Consider the following 20,943-nt stretch of genomic DNA (forward strand, 5'->3'; position numbering starts at 1 on the left):
CTGGATCATATGGTAGCTCAATGTTTACCTTTTTAAGGCACTTCCATTCTGTTCTAGTTCGTGGCCCTTTCCAAGTTACGTCCCCCTTGAAGTTGAGGGTTTGCATTTCTCTACAACACCTTCAGCATTTATTGTTTGTAGTTTTCTTGCTGATGGTTATTCTGACAAGTGTGATCTGATACCTCTTTGTGGCTGAATTTGCACGTGCCTCATAATCCATTGAAATTGAGCTTGAAGGCATGTCCTTTTTATTTTTCAAGCTGTGATTACCCCTTAGTTCTTCAAAGTGTTCTCTTAAAGTATGTGTCACATTTTGAAATGTTTTGGCCATTACCTCCCTGAAGATATTTTCAGGGCAGGTTTCATTTAGAGTTCTGCAGTACTTCTTCCTATGAAATGACCATTAGCACAGGCTTTAAAGCTGCTTTTGCAGGTAACTGCCAGAGGACGGCAGCCTTTCTATGTTCCCCACCCTGTTAACTAGGGAAAAGCCCTTGCGGCCTGTGGTGTTTCTCGGTTATAAATTAGAGTGGAGTGTGCCCGGACCAACCCACACAAGCTGTTGTCTCCTTACTTTTGTTGGATTTTTAATTTTAATTTTTATTTTTTATTGGAGTAGTTTTCCACTGTGTACGTGGACCACTTCTACTTTGTGCATTCCTCGGTGGATGGACATTTTCATTGCTTCCAAGTGTTGGCTATGGTAAATATTGTTGGAGTGCAGGATTGCCAGCCTGTGACTTTTTGATTCTCATTTTCTCAGGTGATAGGCCCAGCAGTGGTTGTGATTGACTGACTGGTAGCACCGTTTTTCCCTTTTCAAAGCACCTTCTTGTGGTTTCATTAGTGGCACTTACCACGTCCCCCTTAAAATCGAGGGTACACATTTCTCCACAATCGCTTCAGTATTTATTGTTTGCAGCATTTATGCTAATGGCCCTGCTGGCTGCTGTGAGCTGATAGGGTTTTGTAATTTGGGTTTGCATGGCTTTGAAAATTCGTAAAACTCATCATTTTTCACCGCCGTTTTCTTTTCTGTTAAAAAAAGGAAACAATTGGGAGTACAATATAACTCTTGAAATTGTCTTCTTGGAAGGTTGCCCTCTTTTGAATTTTTTGGGCGATTTTCCACCTGAGACTTTTTTTAGAGAGCAGGTGTCATTTACCAAACTGCAAGTTTTGTGAATATTTAGTGACCTTTAGCAATGGTTTTAAAGCTCCTGTTGTGGGAAGTGACCTGAAGCAGGCAGCATTTCTCCATTCCCAAATCTGGGTAGTAGGGCAGCAGAGCCTTTCTGGAAGTCGTGTTCCTAGGTTGTAAATTACATTGGAATGTGCATGGAGAAAGACCCATAAGTTTATGTCTCATTATTTCTTCTTGGTTTTAAATTTTTTTTTTTAATTGGGGTAAAGCTTAGAATATTGTTTGTCCTAGGTGTACACAATCTGGTTCATTTGTACATTATATATATCTATTCAACTACAGATCCTCTTCCCATGTAAAATGGTACAGAAGGTTCCGCAGACTTCCCTTGCTATATGGTCGGTCTTTTTGAGATATATAGATAATATGTGTTTGTATACATATAGTAACACTAATCTTAATTTATTCATTCCCCCCACCTTTCGTTTTAGATGAGCATAGTTTGTTTTCTAAATCTGTGAGTGTCTTTCTCTGTGCAAATATGTTCATTTGTGTCAGTTATTAGATAACGCCTATAAGTGATATCATAGAATACAGGTCTGTTGCTTTCCAACTTACCTCATCTTTCATGATTCTCTGCAGACTCATTTGTGGTGCCTCAAAGAGCAATGGTTCGTTGTTTTCCATGGCTAATATTCCATTGTGTACATGGAGCACTTCTTCTTTATCCATTCACCTGTTGTTGGACATTTTGATTGCTTCACTGTCTTGGCTATTGTGAATAAGGCTGCACTGCAGCTTTTGCGGCCTGTGTCTTCTCGATTCTTGTCTTCTCAGGTGAGAGGTCCATTGGTGCGCCTGCTGGATTGAATGGTACCTCCATTTTTACTTTTAAACACAGCTCCTTTCTTTTCTCATTATTGGCTGTTACCCCTTTACGTCTCACCAGCAGGTAGAGGGTACACAGTTCTCTAAAACCCCTTCAGCACTTTTTGTTTGTAGACTTTTTGCTGATGGTCAGTCGACTGGTGTAAGTTGAAACCTTTTGTAGATTAGATTGCATGGGTCTAACACACCCTGAAGTTGAGCTTTTATCCATTTTCCTTTTTTTTTAAAAGAGCGTGAGTAAAACATAACTCTTCATACTCTCTTCTTGAAACATCTGCCTGTTTTGAATTTTTTTGTCCATTCACTACTTCGGCACAATTTTTTAGGGCAGGTGTCCTTTACAGCCCTGAGTCCTTGTGAATGTTAAGTAACCATTAGCTGTGAGTTTAAAGCTGCTCTTGCAGGACACGGCCACAAGGTGGCAGCATTTCTTCTTTACCAAATTTGGTAACTGGGGAAACAGAGGCTTAATGGAAGTGGTGTTCTAGGTTGTAAATTAGAATGGAATGTGCCAGGAAAAAGCCCTTTAAGTTTATGTCTCATTACTTCTTGTTCATATTTATAATTTACTTTTTATTTTTTATCCCAGCAAATTTGATTACAATGGTTTGTTGGTTCTAGGTGTGCAAGATGTGGTTCTTTCACACATATACATGTATCTATTCTTCCTAGCATCCTTTTCCCATGTAGGTTATGCCACAAGGTTGAGTAGTCTTCTCCTGGTCTTCCGTACGTCTTTGGTGATTATATATTTCACATGGTTTGTATATCTCTGTTAACCCCAATATGGTAATGTATCCAATTATCATCCCTTTCTATTTGGTGAACCATAAGTTTTTTAATGAAGCTGTGATTGCCTTTCTCTGTGGAAATATCTTCATTGGTATCAATTTTTAAGTAACTCCTAAAAGTGATATAATAGGATATGTGTCTTTTGCTTTCTCACTTACTACAGGTGGCGTGATTACGTCTAGACTCATCTATGGTGCTGCAAATGGCATTGTTTCATTTTTTTCACTAGCGAATATCCCACTTGTACATGGAGGAGTTCTTCTTTGTCCACCCATCTGTTGGTGGACTTTTTGGTTACTTCCATATCTTGGCTATTGTAATACTGTGCAATGCAGATTTGCCTGCCTGTGTCTTTCCAATTCTCTCTTCTTAGATTATAAGTGGAGTGGGCCTGCTGGATCATATGGTAGCTCAATGTTTACCTTTTTAAGGCACTTCCATTCTGTTCTAGTTCGTGGCCCTTTCCAAGTTACGTCCCCCTTGAAGTTGAGGGTTTGCATTTCTCTACAACACCTTCAGCATTTATTGTTTGTAGTTTTCTTGCTGATGGTTATTCTGACAAGTGTGATCTGATACCTCTTTGTGGCTGAATTTGCACGTGCCTCATAATCCATTGAAATTGAGCTTGAAGGCATGTCCTTTTTATTTTTCAAGCTGTGATTACCCCTTAGTTCTTCAAAGTGTTCTCTTAAAGTATGTGTCACATTTTGAAATGTTTTGGCCATTACCTCCCTGAAGATATTTTCAGGGCAGGTTTCATTTACAGTTCTGCAGTACTTCTTCCTATGAAATGACCATTAGCACAGGCTTTAAAGCTGCTTTTGCAGGTAACTGCCAGAGGACGGCAGCCTTTCTATGTTCCCCACCCTGTTAACTAGGGAAAAGCCCTTGCGGCCTGTGGTGTTTCTCGGTTATAAATTAGAGTGGAGTGTGCCCGGACCAACCCACACAAGCTGTTGTCTCCTTACTTTTGTTGGATTTTTAATTTTAATTTTTATTTTTTATTGGAGTAGTTTTCCACTGTGTACGTGGACCACTTCTACTTTGTGCATTCCTCGGTGGATGGACATTTTCATTGCTTCCAAGTGTTGGCTATGGTAAATATTGTTGGAGTGCAGGATTGCCAGCCTGTGACTTTTTGATTCTCATTTTCTCAGGTGATAGGCCCAGCAGTGGTTGTGATTGACTGACTGGTAGCACCGTTTTTCCCTTTTCAAAGCACCTTCTTGTGGTTTCATTAGTGGCACTTACCACGTCCCCCTTAAAATCGAGGGTACACATTTCTCCACAATCGCTTCAGTATTTATTGTTTGCAGCATTTATGCTAATGGCCCTGCTGGCTGCTGTGAGCTGATAGGGTTTTGTAATTTGGGTTTGCATGGCTTTGAAAATTCGTAAAACTCATCATTTTTCACCGCCGTTTTCTTTTCTGTTAAAAAAAGGAAACAATTGGGAGTACAATATAACTCTTGAAATTGTCTTCTTGGAAGGTTGCCCTCTTTTGAATTTTTTGGGCGATTTTCCACCTGAGACTTTTTTTAGAGAGCAGGTGTCATTTACCAAACTGCAAGTTTTGTGAATATTTAGTGACCTTTAGCAATGGTTTTAAAGCTCCTGTTGTGGGAAGTGACCTGAAGCAGGCAGCATTTCTCCATTCCCAAATCTGGGTAGTAGGGCAGCAGAGCCTTTCTGGAAGTCGTGTTCCTAGGTTGTAAATTACATTGGAATGTGCATGGAGAAAGACCCATAAGTTTATGTCTCATTATTTCTTCTTGGTTTTAAATTTTTTTTTTTAATTGGGGTAAAGCTTAGAATATTGTTTGTCCTAGGTGTACACAATCTGGTTCATTTGTACATTATATATATCTATTCAACTACAGATCCTCTTCCCATGTAAAATGGTACAGAAGGTTCTGCAGACTTCCCTTGCTATATGGTCGGTCTTTTTGAGATATATAGATAATATGTGTTTGTATACATATAGTAACACTAATCTTAATTTATTCATTCCCCCCACCTTTCGTTTTAGATGAGCATAGTTTGTTTTCTAAATCTGTGAGTGTCTTTCTCTGTGCAAATATGTTCATTTGTGTCAGTTATTAGATAACGCCTATAAGTGATATCATAGAATACAGGTCTGTTGCTTTCCAACTTACCTCATCTTTCATGATTCTCTGCAGACTCATTTGTGGTGCCTCAAAGAGCAATGGTTCGTTGTTTTCCATGGCTAATATTCCATTGTGTACATGGAGCACTTCTTCTTTATCCATTCACCTGTTGTTGGACATTTTGATTGCTTCACTGCCTTGGCTATTGTGAATAAGGCTGCACTGCAGCTTTTGCGGCCTGTGTCTTCTCGATTCTTGTCTTCTCAGGTGAGAGGTCCATTGGTGCGCCTGCTGGATTGAATGGTACCTCCATTTTTACTTTGAAACACAGCTCCTTTCTTTTCTCATTATTGGCTGTTACCCCTTTACGTCTCACCAGCAGGTAGAGGGTACACAGTTCTCTAAAACCCCTTCAGCACTTATTGTTTGTAGACTTTTTGCTGATGGTCAGTCGACTGGTGTAAGTTGAAACCTTTTGTAGATTAGATTGCATGGGTCTAACACACCCTGAGGTTGAGCTTTTATCCATTTTCCTTTTTTTTTTAAAAGAGCGTGAGTAAAACATAACTCTTCATACTCTCTTCTTGAAACATCTGCCTGTTTTGAATTTTTTTGTCCATTCACTACTTCAGCACAATTTTTTAGGGCAGGTGTCCTTTACAGCCCTGAGTCCTTGTGAATGTTAAGTAACCATTAGCTGTGAGTTTAAAGCTGCTCTTGCAGGACACGGCCACAAGGTGGCAGCATTTCTTCTTTACCAAATTTGGTAACTGGGGAAACAGAGGCTTAATGGAAGTGGTGTTCTAGGTTGTAAATTAGAATGGAATGTGCCAGGAAAAAGCCCTTTAAGTTTATGTCTCATTACTTCTTGTTCATATTTATAATTTACTTTTTATTTTTTATCCCAGCAAATTTGATTACAATGGTTTGTTGGTTCTAGGTGTGCAAGATGTGGTTCTTTCACACATATACATGTATCTATTCTTCCTAGCATCCTTTTCCCATGTAGGTTAGGACACAAGGTTGAGTCGTCTTCTCCTGGTCTTCCGTACGTCTTTGGTGATTATATATTTCACATGGTTTGTATATCTCTATTAACCCTAATATGGTAATGTATCCAATTATCATCCCTTTCTATTTGGTGAACCATAAGTTTTTTAATGAAGCTGTGATTGCCTTTCTCTGTGGAAATATCTTCATTGGTATCAATTTTTAAGTAACTCCTAAAAGTGATATAATAGGATATGTGTCTTTTGCTTTCTCACTTACTACAGGTTGCGTGATTACGTCTAGACTCATCTATGGTGCTGCAAATGGCATTGTTTCATTTTTTTCACTAGCGAATATCCCACTTGTACATGGAGGAGTTCTTCTTTGTCCACCCATCTGTTGGTGGACTTTTTGGTTACTTCCATATCTTGGCTATTGTAATACTGTGCAATGCAGATTTGCCTGCCTGTGTCTTTCCAATTCTCTCTTCTTAGATTATAAGTGGAGTGGGCCTGCTGGATCATATGGTAGCTCAATGTTTACCTTTTTAAGGCACTTCCATTCTGTTCTAGTTCGTGGCCCTTTCCAAGTTACGTCCCCCTTGAAGTTGAGGGTTTGCATTTCTCTACAACACCTTCAGCACTTATTGTTTGTAGTTTTCTTGCTGATGGTTATTCTGACAAGTGTGATCTGATACCTCTTTGTGGCTGAATTTGCACGTGCCTCATAATCCATTGAAATTGAGCTTGAAGACATGTCCTTTTTATTTTTCAAGCTGTGATTACCCCTTAGTTCTTCAAAGTGTTCTCTTAAAGTATGTGTCACATTTTGAAATGTTTTGGCCATTACCTCCCTGAAGATATTTTCAGGGCAGGTTTCATTTACAGTTCTGCAGTACTTCTTCCTATGAAATGACCATTAGCACAGGCTTTAAAGCTGCTTTTGCAGGTAACTGCCAGAGGGCGGCAGCCTTTCTATGTTCCCCACCCTGGTAAATAGGGAAAAGCCCTTGCGGCCTGTGGTGTTTCTCGGTCATAAATTAGAGTGGAGTGTGCCCGGACCAACCCACACAAGCTGTTGTCTCCTTACTTTTGTTGGATTTTTAATTTTAATTTTTATTTTTTATTGGAGTAGTTTTCCACTGTGTACGTGGACCACTTCTACTTTGTGCATTCCTCGGTGGATGGACATTTTCATTGCTTCCAAGTGTTGGCTATGGTAAATATTGTTGGAGTGCAGGATTGCCAGCCTGTGACTTTTTGATTCTCATTTTCTCAGGTGATAGGCCCAGCAGTGGTTGTGATTGACTGACTGGTAGCACCGTTTTTCCCTTTTCAAAGCACCTTCTTTGTGGTTTCATTAGTGGCACTTACCACGTCCCCCTTAAAATCGAGGGTACACATTTCTCCACAATCGCTTCAGTATTTATTGTTTGCAGCATTTATGCTAATGGCCCTGCTGGCTGCTGTGAGCTGATAGGGTTTTGTAATTTGGGTTTGCATGGCTTTGAAAATTCGTAAAACTCATCATTTTTCACCGCCGTTTTCTTTTCTGTTAAAAAAAGGAAACAATTGGGAGTACAATATAACTCTTGAAATTGTCTTCTTGGAAGGTTGCCCTCTTTTGAATTTTTTGGGCGATTTTCCACCTGAGACTTTTTTTAGAGAGCAGGTGTCATTTACCGAACTGCAAGTTTTGTGAATATTTAGTGACCTTTAGCAATGGTTTTAAAGCTCCTGTTGTGGGAAGTGACCTGAAGCAGGCAGCATTTCTCCATTCCCAAATCTGGGTAGTAGGGCAGCAGAGCCTTTCTGGAAGTCGTGTTCCTAGGTTGTAAATTACATTGGAATGTGCATGGAGAAAGCCCCATAAGTTTATGTCTCATTATTTCTTCTTGGTTTTAAATTTTTTTTTTAATTGGGGTAAAGCTTAGAATATTGTTTGTCCTAGGTGTACACAATCTGGTTCATTTGTACATTATATATATCTATTCAACTACAGATCCTCTTCCCATGTAAAATGGTACAGAAGGTTCCGCAGACTTCCCTTGCTATATGGTCGGTCTTTTTGAGATATATAGATAATATGTGTTTGTATACATATAGTAACACTAATCTTAATTTATTCATTCCCCCCACCTTTCGTTTTAGATGAGCATAGTTTGTTTTCTAAATCTGTGAGTGTCTTTCTCTGTGCAAATATGTTCATTTGTGTCAGTTATTAGATAACGCCTATAAGTGATATCATAGAATACAGGTCTGTTGCTTTCAACTTACCTCATCTTTCATGATTCTCTGCAGACTCATTTGTGGTGCCTCAAAGAGCAATGGTTCGTTGTTTTCCATGACTAATATTCCATTGTGTACATGGAGCACTTCTTCTTTATCCATTCACCTGTTGTTGGACATTTTGATTGCTTCACTGTCTTGGCTATTGTGAATAAGGCTGCACTGCAGCTTTTGCGGCCTGTGTCTTCTCGATTCTTGTCTTCTCAGGTGAGAGGTCCATTGGTGCGCCTGCTGGATTGAATGGTACCTCCATTTTTACTTTTAAACACAGCTCCTTTCTTTTCTCATTATTGGCTGTTACCCCTTTACGTCTCACCAGCAGGTAGAGGGTACACAGTTCTCTAAAACCCCTTCAGCACTTAATGTTTGTAGACTTTTTGCTGATGGTCAGTCGACTGGTGTAAGTTGAAACCTTTTGTAGATTAGATTGCATGGGTCTAACACACCCTGAGGTTGAGCTTTTATCCATTTTCCTTTTTTTTTTAAAAGAGCGTGAGTAAAACATAACTCTTCATACTCTCTTCTTGAAGCATCTGCCTGTTTTGAATTTTTTTGTCCATTCACTACTTCAGCACAATTTTTTAGGGCAGGTGTCCTTTACAGCCCTGAGTCCTTGTGAATGTTAAGTAACCATTAGCTGTGAGTTTAAAGCTGCTCTTGCAGGACACGGCCACAAGGTGGCAGCATTTCTTCTTTACCAAATTTGGTAACTGGGGAAACAGAGGCTTAATGGAAGTGGTGTTCTAGGTTGTAAATTAGAATGGAATGTGCCAGGAAAAAGCCCTTTAAGTTTATGTCTCATTACTTCTTGTTCATATTTATAATTTACTTTTTATTTTTTATCCCAGCAAATTTCATTACAATGGTTTGTTGGTTCTAGGTGTGCAAGATGTGGTTCTTTCACACATATACATGTATCTATTCTTCCTAGCATCCTTTTCCCATGTAGGTTAGGACACAAGGTTGAGTCGTCTTCTCCTGGTCTTCCGTACGTCTTTGGTGATTATATATTTCACATGGTTTGTATATCTCTGTTAACCCCAATATGGTAATGTATCCAATTATCATCCCTTTCTATTTGGTGAACCATAAGTTTTTTAATGAAGCTGTGATTGCCTTTCTCTGTGGAAATATCTTCATTGGTATCAATTTTTAAGTAACTCCTAAAAGTGATATAATAGGATATGTGTCTTTTGCTTTCTCACTTACTACAGGTGGCGTGATTACATCTAGACTCATCTATGGTGCTGCAAATGGCATTGTTTCATTTTTTTCACTAGCGAATATCCCCCTTGTACATGGAGGAGTTCTTCTTTGTCCACCCATCTGTTGGTGGACTTTTTGGTTACTTCCATATCTTGGCTATTGTAATACTGTGCAATGCAGATTTGCCTGCCTGTGTCTTTCCAATTCTCTCTTCTTAGATTATAAGTGGAGTGGGCCTGCTGGATCATATGGTAGCTCAATGTTTACCTTTTTAAGGCACTTCCATTCTGTTCTAGTTCGTGGCCCTTTCCAAGTTATGTCCCTCTTGAAGTTGAGGGTTTGCATTTCTCTACAACACCTTCAGCATTTATTGTTTGTAGTTTTCTTGCTGATGGTTATTCTGACAAGTGTGATCTGATACCTCTTTGTGGCTGAATTCGCACGTGCCTCATAATCCATTGAAATTGAGCTTGAAGGCATGTCCTTTTTATTTTTCAAGCTGTGATTACCCCTTAGTTCTTCAAAGTGTTCTCTTAAAGTATGTGTCACATTTTGAAATGTTTTGGCCATTACCTCCCTGAAGATATTTTGAGGGCAGGTTTCATTTACAGTTCTGCAGTACTTCTTCCTATGAAATGACCATTAGCACAGGCTTTAAAGCTGCTTTTGCAGGTAACTGCCAGAGGGCGGCAGCCTTTCTATGTTCCCCACCCTGGTAACTAGGGAAAAGCCCTTGCGGCCTGTGGTGTTTCTCGGTTATAAATTAGAGTGGAGTGTGCCCGGACCAACCCACAGAAGCTGATGTCTCCTTACTTTTGTTGGATTTTTAATTTTAATTTTTATTTTTTATTGGAGTAGTTTTCCACTGTGTACGTGGCCCACTTCTACTTTGTGCATTCCTCGGTGGATGGACATTTTCATTGCTTCCAAGTGTTGGCTATGGTAAATATTGTTGGAGTGCAGGATAGCCAGCCTGTGACTTTTTGATTCTCATTTTCTCAGGTGATAGGCCCAGCAGTGGTTGTGATTGACTGACTGGTAGCACCGTTTTTCCCTTTTCAAAGCACCTTCTTAGTGTTTTCATTAGTGGCACTTACCACGTCCCCCTTAAAATCGAGGGTACACATTTCTCCACAATCGCTTCAGTATTTATTGTTTGCAGCATTTATGCTAATGGCCCTGCTGGCTGCTGTGAGCTGATAGGGTTTTGTAATTTGGGTTTGCATGGCTTTGAAAATTCGTAAAACTCATCATTTTTCACCGCCGTTTTCTTTTCTGTTAAAAATAGGAAACAATTGGGAGTACAATATAACTCTTGAAATTGTCTTCTTGGAAGGTTGCCCTCTTTTGAATTTTTTGGGCGATTTTCCACCTGAGACTTCTTTTAGAGAGCAGGTGTCATTTACCGAACTGCAAGTTTTGTGAATATTTAGTGACCTTTAGCAATGGTTTTAAAGCTCCTATTGTGGGAAGTGACCTGAAGCAGGCAGCATTTCTCCATTCCCAAATCTGGGTAGTAGGGCAGCAGAGCCTTTCTGGAAGTCGTGTTCCTAGGTTGTAAATTACATTGGAATGTGCATGGAGAAAGACCCATAAGTTTATGTCTCATTATTTCTTCTTGGTTTTAATTTTTTTTTTAATTGGGGTAAAGCTTAGAATATTGTTTGTCCTAGGTGTACACAATCTGGTTCATTTGTACATTATATATATCTATTCAACTACAGATCCTCTTCCCATGTAAAATGGTACAGAAGGTTCCGCAGACTTCCCTTGCTATATGGTCGGTCTTTTTGAGATATATAGATAATATGTGTTTGTATACATATAGTAACACTAATCTTAATTTATTCATTCCCCCCACCTTTCGTTTTAGATGAGCATAGTTTGTTTTCTAAATCTGTGAGTGTCTTTCTCTGTGCAAATATGTTCATTTGTGTCAGTTATTAGATAACGCCTATAAGTGATATCATAGAATACAGGTCTGTTGCTTTCCAACTTACCTCATCTTTCATGATTCTCTGCAGACTCATTTGTGGTGCCTCAAAGAGCAATGGTTCGTTGTTTTCCATGACTAATATTCCATTGTGTACATGGAGCACTTCTTCTTTATCCATTCACCTGTTGTTGGACATTTTGATTGCTTCACTGTCTTGGCTATTGTGAATAAGGCTGCACTGCAGCTTTTGCGGCCTGTGTCTTCTCGATTCTTGTCTTCTCAGGTGAGAGGTCCATTGGTGCGCCTGCTGGATTGAATGGTACCTCCATTTTTACTTTTAAACACAGCTCCTTTCTTTTCTCATTATTGGCTGTTACCCCTTTACGTCTCACCAGCAGGTAGAGGGTACACAGTTCTCTAAAACCCCTTCAGCACTTATTGTTTGTAGACTTTTTGCTGATGGTCAGTCGACTGGTGTAAGTTGAAACCTTTTGTAGATTAGATTGCATGGGTCTAACACACCCTGAGGTTGAGCTTTTATCCATTTTCCTTTTTTTTTTTAAAAGAGCGTGAGTAAAACATAACTCTTCATACTCTCTTCTTGAAACATCTGCCTGTTTTGAATTTTTTTGTCCATTCACTACTTCAGCACAATTTTTTAGGGCAGGTGTCCTTTACAGCCCTGAGTCCTTGTGAATGTTAAGTAACCATTAGCTGTGAGTTTAAAGCTGCTCTTGCAGGACACGGCCACAAGGTGGCAGCATTTCTTCTTTACCAAATTTGGTAACTGGGGAAACAGAGGCTTAATGGAAGTGGTGTTCTAGGTTGTAAATTAGAATGGAATGTGCCAGGAAAAAGCCCTTTAAGTTTATGTCTCATTACTTCTTGTTCATATTTATAATTTACTTTTTATTTTTTATCCCAGCAAATTTCATTACAATGGTTTGTTGGTTCTAGGTGTGCAAGATGTGGTTCTTTCACACATATACATGTATCTATTCTTCCTAGCATCCTTTTCCCATGTAGGTTAGGACACAAGGTTGAGTCGGCTTCTCCTGGTCTTCCGTACGTCTTTGGTGATTATATATTTCACATGGTTTGTATATCTCTGTTAACCCCAATATGGTAATGTATCCAATTATCATCCCTTTCTATTTGGTGAACCATAAGTTTTTTAATGAAGCTGTGATTGCCTTTCTCTGTGGAAATATCTTCATTGGTATCAATTTTTAAGTAACTCCTAAAAGTGATATAATAGGATATGTGTCTTTTGCTTTCTCACTTACTACAGGTGGCGTGATTACGTCTAGACTCATCTATGGTGCTGCAAATGGCATTGTTTCATTTTTTTCACTAGCGAATATCCCACTTGTACATGGAGGAGTTCTTCTTTGTCCACCCATCTGTTGGTGGACTTTTTGGTTACTTCCATATCTTGGCTATTGTAATACTGTGCAATGCAGATTTGCCTGCCTGTGTCTTTCCAATTCTCTCTTCTTAGATTATAAGTGGAGTGGGCCTGCTGGATCATATGGTAGCTCAATGTTTACCTTTTTAAGGCACTTCCATTCTGTTCTAGTTCGTGGCCCTTTCCAAGTTACGTCCCCCTTGAAGTTGAGGGTTTGCATTTCTCTACAACACCTTCAGCATTTATTGTTTGTAGTTTTCTTGCTGATGGTTATTCTGACAAGTGTGATCTGATACCTCTTTGTGGCTGAATTCGCACGTGCCTCATAATCCATTGAAATTGAGCTTGAAGGCATGTCCTTTTTATTTTTCAAGCTGTGATTACCCCTTAGTTCTTCAAAGTATTCTCTTAAAGTATGTGTCACATTTTGAAATGTTTTGGCCATTACCTCCCTGAAGATATTTTGAGGGCAGGTTTCATTTACAGTTCTGCAGTACTTCTTCCTATGAAATGACCATTAGCACAGGCTTTAAAGCTGCTTTTGCAGGTAACTCTCAGAGGGCAGCAGCCTTTCTATGTTCCCCACCCTGGTAACTAGGGAAAAGCCCTTGCAGCCTGTGGTGTTTCTCGGTTATAAATTAGAGTGGAGTGTGCCCGGACCAACCCACACAAGCTGATGTCTCCTTACTTTTGTTGGATTTTTAATTTTAATTTTTATTTTTTATTGGAGTAGTTTTCCACTGTGTACGTGGCCCACTTCTACTTTGTGCATTCCTCGGTGGATGGACATTTTCATTGTTTCCAAGTGTTGGCTATGGTAAATATTGTTGGAGTGCAGGATTGCCAGCCTGTGACTTTTTGATTCTCATTTTCTCAGGTGATAGGCCCAGCAGTGGTTGTGATTGACTGACTGGTAGCACCGTTTTTCCCTTTTCAAAGCACCTTCTTTGTGTTTTCATTAGTGGCACTTACCACGTCCCCCTTAAAATCGAGGGTACACATTTCTCCACAATCGCTTCAGTATTTATTGTTTGCAGCATTTATGCTAATGGCCCTGCTGGCTGCTGTGAGCTGATAGGGTTTTGTAATTTGGGTTTGCATGGCTTTGAAAATTCGTAAAACTCATCATTTTTCACCGCCGTTTTCTTTTCTGTTAAAAAAAGGAAACAATTGGGAGTACAATATAACTCTTGAAATTGTCTTCTTGGAAGGTTGCCCTCTTTTGAATTTTTTGGGCGATTTTCCACCTGAGACTTTTTTTAGAGAGCAGGTGTCATTTACCGAACTGCAAGTTTTGTGAATATTTAGTGACCTTTAGCAATGGTTTTAAAGCTCCTGTTGTGGGAAGTGACCTGAAGCAGGCAGCATTTCTCCATTCCCAAATCTGGGTAGTAGGGCAGCAGAGCCTTTCTGGAAGTCGTGTTCCTAGGTTGTAAATTACATTGGAATGTGCATGGAGAAAGACCCATAAGTTTATGACTCATTATTTCTTCTTGGTTTTAAATTTTTTTTTTAATTGGGGTAAAGCTTAGAATATTGTTTGTCCTAGGTGTACACAATCTGGTTCATTTGTACATTATATATATCTATTCAACTACAGATCCTCTTCCCATGTAAAATGGTACAGAAGGTTCCGCAGACTTCCCTTGCTATATGGTCGGTCTTTTTGAGATATATAGATAATATGTGTTTGTATACATATAGTAACACTAATCTTAATTTATTCATTCCCCCCACCTTTCGTTTTAGATGAGCATAGTTTGTTTTCTAAATCTGTGAGTGTCTTTCTCTGTGCAAATATGTTCATTTGTGTCAGTTATTAGATAACGCCTATAAGTGATATCATAGAATACAGGTCTGTTGCTTTCCAACTTACCTCATCTTTCATGATTCTCTGCAGACTCATTTGTGGTGCCTCAAAGAGCAATGGTTCGTTGTTTTCCATGACTAATATTCCATTGTGTACATGGAGCACTTCTTCTTTATCCATTCACCTGTTGTTGGACATTTTGATTGCTTCACTGTCTTGGCTATTGTGAATAAGGCTGCACTGCAGCTTTTGCGGCCTGTGTCTTCTCGATTCTTGTCTTCTCAGGTGAGAGGTCCATTGGTGCGCCTGCTGGATTGAATGGTACCTCCATTTTTACTTTTAAACACAGCTCCTTTCTTTTCTCATTATTGGCTGTTACCCCTTTACGTCTCACCAGCAGGTAGAGGGTACACAGTTCTCTAAAACCCCTTCAGCACTTATTGTTTGTAGACTTTTTGCTGATGGTCAGTCGACTGGTGTAAGTTGAAACCTTTTGTAGATTAGATTGCATGGGTCTAACACACCCTGAGGTTGAGCTTTTATCCATTTTCCTTTTTTTTTTTAAAAGAGCGTGAGTAAAACATAACTCTTCATACTCTCTTCTTGAAACATCTGCCTGTTTTGAATTTTTTTGTCCATTCACTACTTCAGCACAATTTTTTAGGGCAGGTGTCCTTTACAGCCCTGAGTCCTTGTGAATGTTAAGTAACCATTAGCTGTGAGTTTAAAGCTGCTCTTGCAGGACACGGCCACAAGGTGGCAGCATTTCTTCTTTACCAAATTTGGTAACTGGGGAAACAGAGGCTTAATGGAAGTGGTGTTCTAGGTTGTAAATTAGAATGGAATGTGCCAGGAAAAAGCCCTTTAAGTTTATGTCTCATTACTTCTTGTTCATATTTATAATTTACTTTTTATTTTTTATCCCAGCAAATTTCATTACAATGGTTTGTTGGTTCTAGGTGTGCAAGATGTGGTTCTTTCACACATATACATGTATCTATTCTTCCTAGCATCCTTTTCCCATGTAGGTTAGGACACAAGGTTGAGTCGTCTTCTCCTGGTCTTCCGTACGTCTTTGGTGATTATATATTTCACATGGTTTGTATATCTCTGTTAACCCCAATATGGTAATGTATCCAATTATCATCCCTTTCTATTTGGTGAACCATAAGTTTTTTAATGAAGCTGTGATTGCCTTTCTCTGTGGAAATATCTTCATTGGTATCAATTTTTAAGTAACTCCTAAAAGTGATATAATAGGATATGTGTCTTTTGCTTTCTCACTTACTACAGGTGGCGTGATTACGTCTAGACTCATCTATGGTGCTGCAAATGGCATTGTTTCATTTTTTTCACTAGCGAATATCCCACTTGTACATGGAGGAGTTCTTCTTTGTCCACCCATCTGTTGGTGGACTTTTTGGTTACTTCCATATCTTGGCTATTGTAATACTGTGCAATGCAGATTTGCCTGCCTGTGTCTTTCCAATTCTCTCTTCTTAGATTATAAGTGGAGTGGGCCTGCTGGATCATATGGTAGCTCAATGTTTACCTTTTTAAGGCACTTCCATTCTGTTCTAGTTCGTGGCCCTTTCCAAGTTACGTCCCCCTTGAAGTTGAGGGTTTGCATTTCTCTACAACACCTTCAGCATTTATTGTTTGTAGTTTTCTTGCTGATGGTTATTCTGACAAGTGTGATCTGATACCTCTTTGTGGCTGAATTCGCACGTGCCTCATATTCCATTGAAATTGAGCTTGAAGGCATGTCCTTTTTATTTTTCAAGCTGTGATTACCCCTTAGTTCTTCAAAGTGTTCTCTTAAAGTATGTGTCACATTTTGAAATGTTTTGGCCATTACCTCCCTGAAGATATTTTGAGGGCAGGTTTCATTTACAGTTCTGCAGTACTTCTTCCTATGAAATGACCATTAGCACAGGCTTTAAAGCTGCTTTTGCAGGTAACTGCCAGAGGGCGGCAGCCTTTCTATGTTCCCCACCCTGGTAACTAGGGAAAAGCCCTTGCGGCCTGTGGTGTTTCTCGGTTATAAATTAGAGTGGATTGTGCCCGGACCAACCCACAGAAGCTGATGTCTCCTTACTTTTTTTGGATTTTTAATTTTAATTTTTATTTTTTATTGGAGTAGTTTTCCACTGTGTACGTGGCCCACTTCTACTTTGTGCATTCCTCGGTGGATGGACATTTTCATTGCTTCCAAGTGTTGGCTATGGTAAATATTGTTGGAGTGCAGGATTGCCAGCCTGTGACTTTTTGATTCTCATTTTCTCAGGTGATAGGCCCAGCAGTGGTTGTGATTGACTGACTGGTAGCACCGTTTTTCCCTTTTCAAAGCACCTTCTTTGTGTTTTCATTAGTGGCACTTACCATGTCCCCCTTAAAATCGAGGGTACACATTTCTCCACAATCGCTTCAGTATTTATTGTTTGCAGCATTTATGCTAATGGCCCTGCTGGCTGTTGTGAGCTGATAGGGTTTTGTAATTTGGGTTTGCATGGCTTTGAAAATTCGTAAAACTCATCATTTTTCACCGCCGTTTTCTTTTCTGTTAAAAAAAGGAAACAATTGGGAGTACAATATAACTCTTGAAATTGTCTTCTTGGAAGGTTGCCCTCTTTTGAATTTTTTGGGCGATTTTCCACCTGAGACTTTTTTTAGAGAGCAGGTGTCATTTACCGAACTGCAAGTTTTGTGAATATTTAGTGACCTTTAGCAATGGTTTTAAAGCTCCTGTTGTGGGAAGTGACCTGAAGCAGGCAGCATTTCTCCATTCCCAAATCTGGGTAGTAGGGCAGCAGAGCCTTTCTGGAAGTCGTGTTCCTAGGTTGTAAATTACATTGGAATGTGCATGGAGAAAGCCCCATAAGTTTATGTCTCATTATTTCTTCTTGGTTTTAAATTTTTTTTTTAATTGGGGTAAAGCTTAGAATATTGTTTGTCCTAGGTGTACACAATCTGGTTCATTTGTACATTATATATATCTATTCAACTACAGATCCTCTTCCCATGTAAAATGGTACAGAAGGTTCCGCAGACTTCCCTTGCTATATGGTCGGTCTTTTTGAGATATATAGATAATATGTGTTTGTATACATATAGTAACACTAATCTTAATTTATTCATTCCCCCCACCTTTCGTTTTAGATGAGCATAGTTTGTTTTCTAAATCTGTGAGTGTCTTTCTCTGTGCAAATATGTTCATTTGTGTCAGTTATTAGATAACGCCTATAAGTGATATCATAGAATACAGGTCTCTTGCTTTCCAACTTACCTCATCTTTCATGATTCTCTGCAGACTCATTTGTGGTGCCTCAAAGAGCAATGGTTCGTTGTTTTCCATGGCTAATATTCCATTGTGTACATGGAGCACTTCTTCTTTATCCATTCACCTGTTGTTGGACATTTTGATTGCTTCACTGTCTTGGCTATTGTGAATAAGGCTGCACTGCAGCTTTTGCGGCCTGTGTCTTCTCGATTCTTGTCTTCTCAGGTGAGAGGTCCATTGGTGCGCCTGCTGGATTGAATGGTACCTCCATTTTTACTTTTAAACACAGCTCCTTTCTTTTCTCATTATTGGCTGTTACCCCTTTACGTCTCACCAGCAGGTAGAGGGTACACAGTTCTCTAAAACCCCTTCAGCACTTATTGTTTGTAGACTTTTTGCTGATGGTCAGTCGACTGGTGTAAGTTGAAACCTTTTGTAGATTAGATTGCATGGGTCTAACACACCCTGAGGTTGAGCTTTTATCCATTTTCCTTTTTTTTTTTAAAAGAGCGTGAGTAAAACATAACTCTTCATACTCTCTTCTTGAAACATCTTCCTGTTTTGAATTTTTTTGTCCATTCACTACTTCAGCACAATTTTTTAGGGCAGGTGTCCTTTACAGCCCTGAGTCCTTGTGAATGTTAAGTAACCATTAGCTGTGAGTTTAAAGCTGCTCTTGCAGGACACGGCCACAAGGTGGCAGCATTTCTTCTTTACCAAATTTGGTAACTGGGGAAACAGAGGCTTAATGGAAGTGGTGTTGTAGGTTGTAAATTAGAATGGAATGTGCCAGGAAAAAGCCCTTTAAGTTTATGTCTCATTACTTCTTGTTCATATTTATAATTTACTTTTTATTTTTTATCCCAGCAAATTTCATTACAATGGTTTGTTGGTTCTAGGTGTGCAAGATGTGGTTCTTTCACACATATACATGTATCTATTCTTCCTAGCATCCTTTTCCCATGTAGGTTATGCCACAAGGTTGAGTAGTCTTCTCCTGGTCTTCCGTACGTCTTTGGTGATTATATATTTCACATGGTTTGTATATCTCTGTTAACCCCAATATGGTAATGTATCCAATTATCATCCCTTTCTATTTGGTGAACCATAAGTTTTTTAATGAATCTGTGATTGCCTTTCTCTGTGGAAATATCTTCATTGGTATCAATTTTTAAGTAACTCCTAAAAGTGATATAATAGGATATGTGTCTTTTGCTTTCTCACTTACTACAGGTGGCGTGATTACGTCTAGACTCATCTATGGTGCTGCAAATGGCATTGTTTCATTTTTTTCACTAGCGAATATCCCACTTGTACATGGAGGAGTTCTTCTTTGTCCACCCATCTGTTGGTGGACTTTTTGGTTACTTCCATATCTTGGCTATTGTAATACTGTGCAATGCAGATTTGCCTGCCTGTGTCTTTCCAATTCTCTCTTCTTAGATTATAAGTGGAGTGGGCCTGCTGGATCATATGGTAGCTCAATGTTTACCTTTTTAAGGCACTTCCATTCTGTTGTAGTTCGTGGCCCTTTCCACGTTACGTCCCCCTTGAAGTTGAGGGTTTGCATTTCTCTACAACACCTTCAGCATTTATTGTTTGTAGTTTTCTTGCTGATGGTTATTCTGACAAGTGTGATCTGATACCTCTTTGTGGCTGAATTCGCACGTGCCTCATAATCCATTGAAATTGAGCTTGAAGGCATGTCCTTTTTATTTTTCAAGCTGTGATTACCCCTTAGTTCTTCAAAGTGTTCTCTTAAAGTATGTGTCACATTTTGAAATGTTTTGGCCATTACCTCCCTGAAGATATTTTGAGGGCAGGTTTCATTTACAGTTCTGCAGTACTTCTTCCTATGAAATGACCATTAGCACAGGCTTTAAAGCTGCTTTTGCAGGTAACTGCCAGAGGGCGGCAGCCTTTCTATGTTCCCCACCCTGGTAACTAGGGAAAAGCCCTTGCGGCCTGTGGTGTTTCTCGGTTATAAATTAGAGTGGAGTGTGCCCGGACCAACCCACAGAAGCTGATGTCTCCTTACTTTTGTTGGATTTTTAATTTTAATTTTTATTTTTTATTGGAGTAGTTTTCCACTGTGTACGTGGCCCACTTCTACTTTGTGCATTCCTCGGTGGATGGACATTTTCATTGCTTCCAAGTGTTGGCTATGGTAAATATTGTTGGAGTGCAGGATTGCCAGCCTGTGACTTTTTGATTCTCATTTTCTCAGGTGATAGGCCCAGCAGTGGTTGTGATTGACTGACTGGTAGCACCGTTTTTCCCTTTTCAAAGCACCTTCTTTGTGTTTTCATTAGTGGCACTTACCACGTCCCCCTTAAAATCGAGGGTACACATTTCTCCACAATCGCTTCAGTATTTATTGTTTGCAGCATTTATGCTAATGGCCCTGCTGGCTGCTGTGAGCTGATAGGGTTTTGTAATTTGGGTTTGCATGGCTTTGAAAATTCGTAAAACTCATCATTTTTCACCGCCGTTTTCTTTTCTGTTAAAAAAAGGAAACAATTGGGAGTACAATATAACTCTTGAAATTGTCTTCTTGGAAGGTTGCCCTCTTTTGAATTTTTTGGGCGATTTTCCACCTGAGACTTTTTTTAGGGAGCAGGTGTCATTTACCGAACTGCAAGTTTTGTGAATATTTAGTGACCTTTAGCAATGGTTTTAAAGCTCCTGTTGTGGGAAGTGACCTGAAGCAGGCAGCATTTCTCCATTCCCAAATCTGGGTAGTAGGGCAGCAGAGCCTTTCTGGAAGTCGTGTTCCTAGGTTGTAAATTACATTGGAATGTGCATGGAGAAAGCCCCATAAGTTTATGTCTCATTATTTCTTCTTGGATTTAAATTTTTTTTTTAATTGGGGTAAAGCTTAGAATATTGTTTGTCCTAGGTGTACACAATCTGGTTCATTTGTACATTATATATATCTATTCAACTACAGATCCTCTTCCCATGTAAAATGGTACAGAAGGTTCCGCAGACTTCCCTTGCTATATGGTCGGTCTTTTTGAGATATATAGATAATATGTGTTTGTATACATATAGTAACACTAATCTTAATTTATTCATTCCCCCCACCTTTCG

Source organism: Balaenoptera physalus (assembly GCF_965194825.1).
Source record: "Balaenoptera physalus genome assembly, chromosome: 5".
Lineage (NCBI taxonomy): Eukaryota > Metazoa > Chordata > Mammalia > Artiodactyla > Balaenopteridae > Balaenoptera > Balaenoptera physalus.